We start from the raw sequence: 13,990 nt of genomic DNA on the forward strand, positions 1-13,990 counted from the left end.
TCCTTCTGCCCTTTTGTTGTTCCTCCCACAGCCCCTCCCTGCTGCCCATCTTTAGTCAACCACTGATTTCTGACTCTATAGATAGGAAGTTTTCATTTTTTACCATTTCATGTAAATGGAATTATACAGTATCTATTCTCCCCCATTAACTTGGCTTGGTTACTTTGATTCAGAATAGTTACTTTAAAAGTCATTCATGTTGCTACTTGTATCAATACTTTATTCCTTTTGTTTTTGAATAGTATATTCTATGTTGTGCCTGTATCCCATTTTGTTTATTCATTCACCTGAATGGTGAACATTTGGATTGTTTCTAGTTTTTGGCTATTTAAGAAAAAAAAAAGCAGGAGTTCCCATCATGGCTCAGCAGTTAGCGAACCCAACTAGCATTCATGAGGACACGGGTTCGATCCCTGGCCTCGCTCAGTGGGTTGAGGATCAGGTGTTACCGCGAATTGTAGTGTAGGTTACAGACACAGCTCCGATATGGTGCTGTGGCTGTGGTGTAGGCCAGCGGCTACAGCTCCGATTGGACCCCTAGCCTGGGAACCTCCATATACCCTAGGTGTGGCCCTAAAAGACAAAAAGACCAACCAACAAACAAACCTCTGTGAATATTGGTATACAAATCTTTGTGTAGACAAGCTTTCATTTCTTTAGAGAAGATTCCTAGGAGTGAACTGGTTGCATGGTATAGTAGATGTTTTAAAAAGGAAAACTTGCCACATTGTTTTCCATAACGGTTGTACCATTTTTATTGCTACCAGCAGTGTATGAGAGATCTAGTTGCTCTATTTCCTTGCCAATACTTAGTATGGTTAGTCTTTTTAGTTTTAGAGTAGTGTTATCTCAGTGTGGTTTTAATTTGCATTTCTCTAATGGCAGATGGTGTTGAGCATGTCTTTGGGTGCTTATTTGCCTTCCATATATCTTCTTAAGTGAGGTGTCTATTAAGATCTTTTGCCCATTTTTAAGTTCTTGTCTTATTGTAGTTTCTTATATATTGATTTTTTTGCAAATATTTTCTCTTAATTCTTGGCTTGCCTTTTTACTTATTAGCAGTGCAAAGAAGAGCAAATATGCTTTTAATTTTAAAGTCTGCTTTCTTTATTTTTCCTCTGTATTCCTGCTTTTTGTTTATATTTAAGAAATCATCACCAAAGCCAAGCTTACAAAGATTTTTCTTGTTTTCTTAGAGATGTCTTATAGTTTAGGTGCACCCTATTCTGTTTTAGTTTTTTAAATTAGTGATATACATTTATTTTTAAATGTTAAATGCACCTTGCATTTCTTTGGATAAGTCCTACCTGGCCATGTGTATTATTTTTATATACTGTTAGAGTCAATATGCTAAAATTTCACATATATGTTCAAAAAGGATATTTGTCTGTAGTGTTCTTGTAATGTTTTTGTCCAGTTTGGGTATCTTGGCCTCATACTGAGTGGAGAGGTATATACTCTCTAGTTTTCTGCAAGAGTCTGTATAGAATTGGTGTTATATTGCTTCCTTAAATATTAGGTAGGGAGTTCCTGTCATGGCTCAGTGGAAATGAATCTGAGTAGTATCCATAAGGACACAGGTTTGATTTCTGGCCTCGCTCATTTGGTCTGGGATCCAGCATTGCTGTGGCTGTGATGTAGGCCAGCGGCTACAGCGCCAATTCAGCCCCTAGCCTGGGAACCTCCATATGCCATGGGTGTGGCCCTAAAAAGATTGCAAAAAAGGTTAAGTAGAATTCACCAGTGAAGCTGTCAGAATCTGAAAGTTTTAGGGGAAGATTTTTAGCTACAAATTCCTTTTTTTTTTTTTTTTTTTTTTTTGGTAAGTCAGCGTAGAGCCATCCAGATTATTTCTTTCTTTTTGAGTGAGCTTTTGTAGTTTATATCTTTAACACATTTTGTTCACTTCATCTAGGTTGTCGCATTTGTTTATGTAAAGTTCAGAGTATTCCTTATTATCTTTTTACTATCAATAGAAAACATAGTGATATGACTTCTTTAATTCCTGATACTAATTTTGTCCTTCCTATATTGTTCCATTATCAGTCTAGCTAGATTGATCTCAAAGAACTAACTTTTGATTTCATTGATTTTTTTTTGTTTCATTTTTATTATTAATTGCTTATTCTTACTTTGAGTTTAGCTTGTGTTTCTTGTCCTCATTCCTTAAGGTAGAAGCTGAGGTCATTGCCTTGATGCTTCTTCTCTGAGTTGCTTCTGTTGAGCGTCATAAAATGCCAGCTGCATGCCAAAACATTGACATGTTGTCTTTTCATTTTCATTCAGTAAAAAACACTTTCTCATGTCCCCTTTGACTTCTTTGGCCCACTGGCTGTTCAAAGGAATGTTACTTAATTTTCAGATGTTCAGAGGATTTTCCAGGCATTTTTTTCTCTGTTACTCTGATTTAGTTCCCTTCTCAGAGAATATACTTTGCTTAATTTGAATTATTTTAAAGCTTAACTGATTCGTTTTATGACCTAGAATGTGGTCTTGTTAAATGTTTCATTTTGACTTGAAAAAGACACAAATACTGCTGTTGTTGGGTAGTGTTCTGTAAATGTCGATAAGATATGGAAGACCTGAACAACACATAATGATTTTCTACCTCTTGTTCCGTCAATAATTGATAGGGGTGTGGAAATCTTTTTTTTTTTTTTTTTTTTTGGATTTGTCTCTTTTTTCTTTCAGTTCTGTTGGTTTTTGCTCCTTGCATTTTGAAACTCCTTTGTTAGTGCATAAAGTTAAGGATTATTATGTCTTCTTGGTGAATATGCTTCTTTATCATTATAAAATGATTTTTTTCCTTTTTTGCCATGCCTGCGGTGTATAGAAATTCCAAGACCTGGGATCAAGCCCAAGCCACAGCAGTGACATTGCCTAATCCTCAACTGCTAGGCTACCAGGGGAACTCCCTAAAATTACCTTTTTTTTTTGCTTTTTTTAGGGCCACAAGTGTGGCATATGGAAGTTCCCAGGCTAGGGGTTGAATCAGAGCTGCAGCTGCTGGCCTACACCACAGCCACAGCAACACAGGACCTGAGCCATGTCTGTGACCTACACCACAGCTCACAGCAGTGCCCGATCCTTGCCCCACTGAGACCCAGGATCAAACCCACATCCTCATGGATGTTAATCAGATTCGTTTCCAGTGTGCCACACAGGAATTCCTAAAGTGATCTTCTTTTTCCTTGTTAATATTCTTTGCTCTGAAAGTTATTTTGTCCAATGTTAATATGACCAGATCTTTTTACCAGTGTTAATGTGATCTATTTCCATCTTTTTACTTTAAGCCTATTTTTGACTTTATCTTTAGTGGCTTTGGGGGAGGGAGACAACATACAGTTGGTTCTTGTTTTTTTATACACTTTGATTGTTGCCTCCTTTTTTTATTGTGATGAAATATGCATAATGTGAAATTTGTCATTTGAGTGTAGAATTCAGTGGCATTAAGTACATTCACAAGATTTTGAAACCATTCTTGCTGTCCATTTCTAGAACCTTTCATCATTCCAAATAGAAACTCTGTACTCACCTAAACTACAGTTCTGTTTTCTCTTCCCCCCCAACTTTCTGTCTTATGAATTTGCTTATTCTAGGAACAAATATAAGTGCAATCATGTAATAGTTGTCTTTTTGTGTCTGGTTTATTTTACTTTTCCACTTAGTGTAATATTTTCAAATTGATCCATGTTTAGTATGTATCAGGGTTTTTTGAAACCTTTTAATTGATTTATACACAGTACATATATGCATATATAGGCACTTAAATGTTTAAATTCTTCTTATGTTGAAGTTATAGAAGTATGCATTTAGCTTGTTAATTTTCAAACTAAAAATGTATAACTTGCTTCCATATTGTGAAACAGAATATTATCATATCTTAGTACCCTGGAAGTCCCCCTTTGTTCTCTTCCAGACAAGAGCCACCCCACAATCCTGTCTTCTAGTAGCAGAGGGAGTTTTGGTAATGCTATGTTATTAAAAATGGTTCTATAACCTCTACCCTCTCTTGTATCTATAAGATTTCATGTTTCTGGGATTTATCTGAATTTGTCTCATTGCTCTGCAGTATTTCACTGTGGAATCCTTTGTATGAAAATATAATGAATTTTATTGGAAAACAGTTTGGGAGCATCTGTAAAATCTGAAAGTACACAATTCTGTAACTTAATTTTTAAGCGTGTAATAATATCCCATTGTATGTATATATTTTGTTTGTTTGTTTGTTTGGACACGGGTTATTTTTACCTCTTAATTATTGTGACTAATGCTGTGAACATTGGTGTACAATTATCTGTACAGTAGATCAGTACTTTGGATACATACCCCATGAGTGGTCCCTGCTTTTGATTGTTTTGGGTATATACCTATGAGTGGAATTGATGAGTCATATAATAATTCCATGCTTACCTTTTTGAGGAACTGCTAAGTTGTTTTCTCAATCTCTGCCTTGTAAATGGGGCATATAGAACAGGAACATTTAATGTGATTATTGATATAGTTAGATTTAAATTTATTACCTTCTTATTTGTTTTCGTCCATCTCATCTGTACTTGTTTCCATTTTTCAATTGTTCTGCTTCTTTTGGACTGAATTTTTTTATCATTCCATTTTATCTCTTTTTGGCTTTTTAACTACTCTGAACATTCAGTCATCAGTTTCTTAACTTCGTGTCCTTGGCTAATACAGTCCTCACTGGTTTCCTGGTCTTGGGAATAACTCAAACTCAAACTGGGAATAACTCAAACTCAAACTGGAGTTTCTTGCATTACACCACTCTGTTCAGTCTCTGTGCTCTGGTCATCTCTGTATGAGAGCTGAAATAGGGCAGAACGTTGCCTTATTTGATATCAGTTTGAAATGTGTGTCAGTGGACTTAAATTTTTCACTACTCTCTGCTTGTGTCTGTGAATGACCTCGAGAGTGCAAATGTGTTGATTTGGGGTGGGGGGGGTTACGAAAAATTTTGATGAGTGGGTGAATTAGCAGATATGGAATTCATAAATAAAAAAGATCAGCCGTATATGTGTTACATAAGGGTAGTTGTGTGGATTAAATCAGTTAACCAAGTGCTTCAAACAGTGCCTTGCACAGAAACGCTTGGTATTTCAGAATTTTATTTGGTAAGTTAATTTTCGGTAGTTTATGTGTCCATGTAAAAGTGGGGGTAATGTTGCATGGTATAGAATTGTGCTGTTTTCATATAGTGAAATCCAGGTTTCCCACCTATTTTTGTCTTGATCAAATTTGCTAGAGGTTTGTCAATTTTGTTGATCTTTTCAAAGAACTACCTTTGGTTTTTATAGATGTTTTAAAATTGCCCTTTTTATTCTCTATTTCAATTAATTTTCTCCCTGCTATTTGTTACTTTCTTCTACTTGGCTTTGGGTTTTGTTCGCTTTTATTCTTCTGGTGTCTTAAGGTGGAATGTTAGATTATTGGTTTGAGATCTTTCTTAATACAGATGTTTATAGCTATAAATTTACCTCTGAGCACTGACTTGGGACTGTACACTATAAGTTTTGGTCTGATGTGTCTTCATTTTCATTCATCTCAGATTATTTTGCTTTCTCTTTTGATTTTTTTCTTCAGTTCCATGGATTACTCATGAATGTTAAATTACCATATTTATGAATTTGCCAAAATTTCTCCCATTATTAAGTTCCAGTATTACTTTATCATGGTTGAAGAACATACTTTGTATTACTTTTATGCTTTTAAATTTATTGAGGTTCGTTTTATGTCCAGTGATTGGTCCATCCCAGCGAATGTTCCATATGTAGTTGAGAATGTATGTTTTTTTGTTGAGTGGAGTGTTCTGTAAATATGTTAGGTGTGGTCAGTTTATAGTATTGTTCCAGTCATCTGTTTCGTTATTGATATTTTATCCATTATTGAAAGTGGAATATTAAAGTCTACAATTGTTATTATTCAGTTGTCTTTTTTTTGGATTTCTCTTGTGACTCAGTGTGTTAAGGATCTGGCATTGTCACTGCAGTGGATTAGGTCATTGCTGTGTCACAGGGTTGATCCCTGGCCCAGGAACTTCTGCACGTGCGGCAGAAAATAAAATTATCAGCTTCTTTCATTTTTGTTATTTATTAATTTATTAAAAGTTGTATGAATATCGATGCTGTTATTAGGTGCATATGTATTTCTAATTGTTATATCTTCTTGGTGGATTGACCTTTCTATCATTATCAGATTTTTTTTTTTTTTCTTGCTTTTTAGGGCCACACCTGTGGCATGTGGCATGAGGTTCCCAGGCCAGGGGTCTAATTGGAGCTGTAGCCGCTGGCCTACGCCACAGCCACAGCAATGCAGAATCTGAGCTGTGCCTGTGCTGTGTCTGCAACCTACACCACAGCTCTTAGCAATGCTGGATCCTTAACCCACTAAGCAAGGCCAGGGATTGAACCCTCGTCCTCAGGGATGCTAGTTGGATTCATTAACTGCTGAGCCATGATAAGCCATGATAGGATCTCCCGTCTTCTTTATTTATTATTTATTTTTTTAGTCTTTTTGCCATTTCTTGGGCCGCTTCTGGGGCATATGGAGATTCCTGGGCTAGGGGTCTAATCGGAGCTGTAGCTGCCAGCTTACACCAGAGCCACAGCAACGCAGGATCCGAGCCACGTCTGTGACTGCCACAGCTCATGGCAACGCCGGATCGTTAATCCACTGAGCAAGGGCAGGGATCGAACCCGCAACCTCATGGTTCCTCGTCAGATTCGTTAGCCACTGCGCCACGACGGGAACTCCTGTCTTCTTTATTTTTAAGTCTGTTTTGTCTCATACTAGTACAGTCACTCCAGTTTCCTTGTGGTTCTTTTTACTTTCTGTTTTCTGTATGTACTTTTTTTGCCTTTTTTTTTTTTTTTTTTTTTAAGGGCCACACCCTCTGCGTAAGGTGGTTCCCAGGCTAGGGATCCAACCAGAGCTGTAGCTGCCAGCCTATGCCAGAGCCACAGCAATGCTAGGTCCGAGCCGTATCTGTGACCTACACCGCAACACCTGATCCTTAACCCACTGAGCGAGGCCAGGGATCGAACCTGCCTCCTCATGCTAGTCGGGTTTGTTAACCACTGAGCCACGACAGGAACTCCTCTGAATATACTTTTAATGTAGCATTTAGATTTCATTAATGATCTTTTCTAAAATGTATTTTTTAAGTGGTTGCTCTAGGATTTACTGTATACATGTTACCAGCTTTAGATTTATACTAGCTTAATTCCAATAATATGTAAACTTTTACTGCTGTAGAGCTTGAGAGCTTTTCTTACTTTTGTGGTATTGTCATTATATGTGTAATATCTATTAATGTAACAAACCGAACAGTGCTTTGCCCTTATTATTACTTTACCATCTGTGGTTACTTCAATAGCACATTGCAATTGTGCTTCTCCTCACCTCTTTTGGGGCTGTTACTGGGAAATGTATTACATTTATATTACATTGTATGTTGTAAGCCATAGTGTGTTATAAAATATCATTTTATAAATTGTTCTTTTGCAATAGCAGTTAAGGGAAAAAAAGGATAAAGAATATGGATCATTATCTTTACTGTAGTCACTTAGTTTCAGCCTGAAGAACTTTATTTAGTATTTCTTGTAAATCAGGATGGCTAGCAGCAAATTCAGTTTTTGTATGTCTGGCACAGTCTTTATTTCACCATCATTTTTTGAATAGTTCCTGGATATGTAATTCTTGGTTAGCTGTTTTTTCTTTCTTTCTTTCTTTTTTTTTTTTTTGTCTTTTTGTCTTTTTCGGAGCTGCACCTGCGACATATGGAGGTTCCCAGGCTAGGGGTCGAATCGGAGCTGTGGCTACCAGCCTATGCCAGAACCACAGCACCTCAGGATCCAAGCCGCATCTGTGACCTATACCACAGCTCACGGAAATGCTGGATCCTTGACCCACTAAGCAAGGCCAGGAATTGTACCCGAGTCCTCATGGATGCTAGTCCGGTTTGTTAACCACTGAGCTGTGACGGGAACTCCCCGTTTTTTCTTTCAGCCCTTTTCCTATTGCCTTTAGCCCCCATTACTTCTGTTAAAAGCCAGCTGTTAATCTTAACTTTTAAGTTCCCTTATAAGTGACTCATCTTTTTTCCTATTGGTTCTTACAAGGTTTTCTCCTTGTCTTACACCTTCAACATTTTAACTCTGTGTCTGTCTATGGTCTCTTTGTGTTTATCTTAGTTGGAGTTCTTAGAGCTGTCTGCATATATAGGTTATTGGTTTTCAATACATTTGGGAAGTTTTTTGTTATTATTTCCTTGAATATTTTTTTTGCTCCTTTCTCCCCTCTCTTCCCAGTACTCCAGTTCTGAGTATGTTCATGTACCTATTTGTATCTCATATTTCTTTCAGGCTCTGTTCATTTTTCTTTATCCTTTTTTTCTCTCTTCAGCTTGCATAATCTCTATTAATCTAAGTTTAAGAATTCTTTTGCCAGTCAAGTCTGTTGTTGAGCCCTCTAGTGAATTTTTGATCTGTTATTGTACTTTTCAGCTAGAGTCTCCCTTTGTTTTTTATAATTTTTACTTTGTTAATATTCTGTATTTGATGCAGGTTGTCACCATACCTTCCTTTAATTCTTTAACCATGTGTCTCTTCTGTGTCTCTTCTGTAATAGCTGCTTTATCCTCTTATCTGTTAAATCTGATGTCTGAATACTCTCACAGGTGGTTTCTTTGGCGTGACTTTTTCCCTGTGCATGGTGCCATACTTCTCTGTTTTTCTGCATGCCTCCTAGTGTTTTTTTTTGTTTTTTTTTGTTTTGTTTTGGTTTTTTTGTTTTTTGTTTTTTTTTTTAACTTTTTAGGGCCACAGCTACAGCATATGGAAGCTCCCAGGCTAGGAGTCAAATTAGAGCTACAGCTGCCGGCCCACGCCACAGCTCCAGCAATGCCAGATCTGAGCCACATCAGAGACCTACACCACAACTCATGGCAATGCCAGATCTTTTAACTCACTGAGCAAAGCCAGGGATTGAACCTGCATCCTCATGGATCCTAGTTGGGTTGTTACCACTGAGCCACAACAGGAATTCCTGTTTTGTTTGTTTTTGTTTTCTGCAAACAGGACATTTGGGGTTATGTATTTTAGCATCTCTGGGTGCTGGTCTGCCCCCAAAAGTCCTTCCAGGGTATGTTGTTGTTTCTATTTATTTATTTGCCCACCCAGTGAGCTGGGTTAAAGTGTATTTCTTCCTCAGTGTGTTAAGCCTCTGATATTGCTCCTCAGGGAGGTGCAGTTTGGGGTGTGCCCACAGCAGAGAAGTAGGGCTCTCTCCCACTCATCACACTCAGCATTACTGGGTTTGTCCATTACTTTTTGTCTATTGCACTGTTGCTTTCAGCCGTGCCCAGGGCATAAATTCCTCTCCAGACTAATCCAGTGAAATTGTGGCACCTTTCAGGGATTAGTTTCTGAGGTTAATGTTTTGCATTTGTTCTAGCCCCAGGAAGGCTCCTCCCATCTGTCTTATTTCCTGGGTCTCTCCTGCAGACGACCTGGTCTGTGGTCTAGGCTGTATCTTCATTAGATCCCTGATTCTCTTCTCAGTTCCTTTTCACCACAGCTTACAGCATTCTTGAGAATGTCCTTAGATTTGAACTTCTCCGTTGTGCTCTGTTGCAAGTGAAGTCAGTTTTGAATTTCATAGGTTTTCTTGACTAGATTGCTGTTTGCCCTCAGACTGTTTCCAAAGGCTTTAACTTTTTTTTTTTTTTTTTTTTTTTTTTTAAGATGTTCACTAGTTTAGCTGGGGAGCAGGTGAGTAGAACTCTTCCTGCTATTGTGTTGGCAGCTGGGCTCTCTAATGTGAACTGTGTCTTGGAGAGTGGGGATCAGATTTCATACGCCTTGCATATTATGTGTCCTCTGTAGTCCTTGACACACGTTATAGGTGTTCAGTAAGTTCATGTTCAAGCTAGTGGAATTATAATTAATCAGTCTAACATATCACTTAAGATACCAGCTCTGAATTTAGAGGACTAGGTTCAAATCCTGGTCTCTGAACTTGGTGGAAGTGTGACTTTGGAAAGCCACCTAATCCCTCTAAACACTTGTGTTCTCATCTGTAAGTGGGATACTCTACCACCCAGGGTTGTCGTGAGTCCCTGTCACATTTTAAGTGCTCTGTAAACGTTAGTAACAAGTAACTATACAGTGTTGACTAACATTATAGAAAAAGGGTGATCTAACATACATACAGCTTGAAAAAAATACTCATCACTAAAAATATTAAGGTTTTGTATTTGGCAACTACATCAAAATTTATGGCCTGCATTTTTAACTCGTATACTGTAATTTGAAGTTTTCAGTTGCCTTTTGACCCTTTCTTCCCCACATATCACTTGTGTTTGGCAGTTCTTTTCTGGAGACTTTAAAATCAAGTTCTCCAGTGTAGTATCTGCCATCCAACGGTGGGCATGCTCGTTGCAGTGGAACCTGAGGCATGAGTCCTGATTTTTTAGTGCTGCTGTTAGTATCGTGCAGGCTCACACAAACATGCATTTACTTAGGAGCTCCAGGAGCTTGACTGGATCAGTACATTAGTGTGAAATTCCTTTTGAGGGCTTTACTTGAAAACCTTCACAGCCTGTGGAGTGGATTTTTATACAGACTCACTCTTTGTATATTTGTACCATCCTTAAATACCTCTTTATCTTGACTCTGACATATTTGTGACAAATGGTAACTTCTCAGCTGTGCGTTTGGGTTGTACATATCCTGTCCATTTTCCATGCAGTGGAGGAGAGGACTTCCCTCAGGGCAGAGCTGCCTCGACTGCTGGCCTCCTGGGTAGGTGTGCTCTGTGTCCCTGGGACCTGCTTGCCAGCCAGGGTACTGCCTCCCTTTCTCTCCAGCACCCGTGAGTGATTGGTCCACATGGGGCCTGCAGGCGAGGGGGCCTGTACATTCCATCCAATCACGTCTGCTAGTTCTGCACATTTTAGGCATTCCTGTGATTTCTCAGTTACACAGTTTTCACTCCTGTGATGGTTCTCCAGCACAGTTATGCCATTGTGGTTTTGTGTTTGTTTTTAGTCTTTTACGTGGTCTGGGGATAGAAAGGGAAGGCTGCAGTGTGTGCTCAGTTTGTCATCTGGAAAACCCACAAGACAATGAAAAGCTATTTGGGATGAATCGGTTTTAGGGTTCAGAGTAGCTCTCTTTTTAGCTGCCCTTTGATTGATCAGGACTCTCTCTGGAACCCAGCAGGAGATACACTGCATTGTATTTAGTGGCAAGGCTCTTGAAGAGTGGGTTCCTTTCCTCAGTGGCAGGATCTTCTCTTGAAGAAACTCTGAATTTACAGTTAATGGGTTGAATATATCTACAGAACTCCTGAGAGGAAAGTACATGGTTGGCTTTCTTCCTTTCTTTTCTCTTCCTTCCTTCCTTCCTTCCTCTTTCTCTCTTTTACATGCACACTGTCTTTCTTTCTTTTTCTCACTCCCTTCCTTCTCCCTCTCTTCCATCTTTCCTCCCTCTCTCCCTCCCTTCCTTGCCTGCAGCATGCAGAAGTTCCCCAGCCCAGGGATTGAACCCTTACGGTGGCACAACCTAAGCCACATCAGTGACAATGCCAGATCCTTAACCTGCTGAGCCACTAGGGAACTCCCTGTTCAGTTTTCTCTTTGGGAATGCCTGGAGCACTTTTTTTTCAAAATTAGGACCCACCTATGCCCCCTTCCCCAGGCTTTACTTTCTAAGTAGTGGAAGTGGAAATTTTCATGCAGCTACATTCAGCATTCCTTGAAGAGCTGCAATATAGCAAGCCATTAATCTCCTGTTTTTGTAAATGAAGTTTTATTGGAGCACAGCCATACTCATTCATGTCCATATTGTTTGTGACTGTTTTTCTTTGCGATGCCTAAATGAGTTAATGCAGCTGAGATCGTGTGGTCAACAAGTCTGAAACACTGCTGCTTCCTGCAGAGCATAATGTGAGTCTGGATTCTCCTGAGTTGGTGTTAGCTTGGTTCAGGAGAAAGGAAAATGTGAATTTTGGATTGTAGAGGTTAGATGGAAAGCACAGCGCCTCCTACCTTCATAGAGTTTGTTTTTATTTTGAAGTTGTCAGATTTTCTCTGATAGACACCCCAGAATTGACCTCCTGCTTTCCTTTCACTTATCCCATTCACTGCTTCTGACCAGGCCTCTCTTTTCTGATTCATGAGATGTCTGCACAGGACACTGTCTGATCACTTCTTGTTTTGCCCTTTGATCCCTTTTGATTTATGTTTCTCCCAATTGTAAGTACAAACTGAAGCCCAGTCTCATTCCTTCCTCTGCTCTTAAAGATAACCGCTCTCCTCAATTGGTGTTTATCATTCCCCTGCTCTTCTCTGTGCTTTCACTGCATACATGCCCATCCCTGAACAGTGCCTGATACTATGTCTGTTTTATAACTTTCTCTACATGGAATACTATATTCATTCTCTGCACTGTGCCTTTTTGGCTTAATAAGATATTTGTGACCATTAGCTCTGTTGCTTTGAATCTTACCTTTGTCTGGCATCCCAGAATGTGGACATACCACAGTTTATTAATCTAGTCTCTGGGTTCTTTTTTTTTGTAGTTAAGTGGACCTTTTATTTTTATTTCTTTTTAAAATAGCTTTACTGAGATTTAATTTATACACTATAAAATTCACCTGTTAAAATTATGGAATTCAGTGGGTTTTAGTATATATACATTTGTGCAACAATCACCATTTATCTAATTTTAGAAAAATTTCATCACTCCCAAAAGAAATGTGATTATTTTCAGCCACTTTCTATTTCCCTCACCCTTCTCCCAACTGAAGATTGACACTGATCTTTCTAAAGATTTGTTTATTCTGGGGAGTTCCCGTCGTGGCGCAGTGGAAACGAATCCGACTAGGAACCAGGAGGTTGCAGGTTCAATTCTTGGCCTTGCTCAGTGGGTTAAGGATCCAGTGTTGCCATGAGCTCTGGTGTAGGTCGCAGATGCAGCTTGGATTTGATGTTGCTGTGTCTGTGGTGTAGGCCGGCATCTGTAGCTCCAGTTGGACCCCTAACTTGGGAACCTACGTATGCTGAGGGTGTGGCTCTAAAAAGCAATAAATAAATAAATGAATTAAATAAAATAAAAATAAAGATTTGTTTATTCTGGATCAAGTAAATGAGATCTTTTGTGGTCTTTTGTGATTGGCTTTCACGTAGCAGATTGTTTGGGTTGAGGTTCATCCATGAACCTCATGTGTAGGGTGGGCTTTTAAATTGTTTGCAGTGTTTTATTATTACAAATGATACTTTGTATGTGTTATTTTTAAAGTGACTTTAGTATTTTTTCAAGTTTTATTGAAGTATAGTTGTTTACAATGTTAAGATAATTTCTGCTGTACAACAAAGTGATTCAGTAATACACGTGCACATATCCATTCTTTTTCAGATTCTTTTCCTACATAAATTATCGTAGAACATTGGGTAGAGTTCCCTATGCTATACAGCAGGCCCCCCGTTGGCCAGCAATTCCATATACACTAGTGTCCACATGCCAGTCACAGAACCCCCATCCATCCCTCCCCGCATCAAAACTAAAAACTTCTCATATCACTATCATTTGCTAGCACTCTGGAAGAAAAAGAAAAAGGTATTGCTTATCATAAAAATATAATTGAGTGCCTCCAGGAGTGAGAATGGCTCAGTTCTTATTATATTTTGAAGAACTGACCATATAGTTGGGGGTTGGAGTGACACATTAATTAGGGAACCACACAGGTGCTCCAAGTAAATAAGGAAAATTGTGAGAAAATGCAGGAGGAGCAGTTAATTTCTTGAGAGACATATGCATAGTGTTTCAAAGCAAGTGGCCTTGGATCTCATGCCTGCAGAACTAATAAAATTTCAGGATGTGGGTGTTGGCCGGGAGGGAGGGGGAGGAGCACAGGCAGTGAGAGATGGAACTGAGAAGAAGACTGGGTGGCCTGAGCATTGTGGCACGGCCGG

At 38.8% G+C, this 13,990-nt stretch overlaps 1 protein-coding gene across 2 annotated transcripts in view; it reads left to right on the top strand.

Moving 5' to 3' along the window:
- The window catches only part of XRN2 (5'-3' exoribonuclease 2), an 86,073-nt gene that overhangs the window by 3,072 nt on the left and 69,011 nt on the right, over positions 1-13,990 (top strand). The gene's annotated exons all lie outside the window — the stretch shown is intronic.

This window comes from Sus scrofa, chromosome 17 (genome assembly GCF_054392235.1).
Source record: "Sus scrofa isolate SSC_HxYL_T2T_F1_AM1 chromosome 17, Sscrofa_HxYL_maternal_Yorkshire_Landrace_v2.0, whole genome shotgun sequence".
Lineage (NCBI taxonomy): Eukaryota > Metazoa > Chordata > Mammalia > Artiodactyla > Suidae > Sus > Sus scrofa.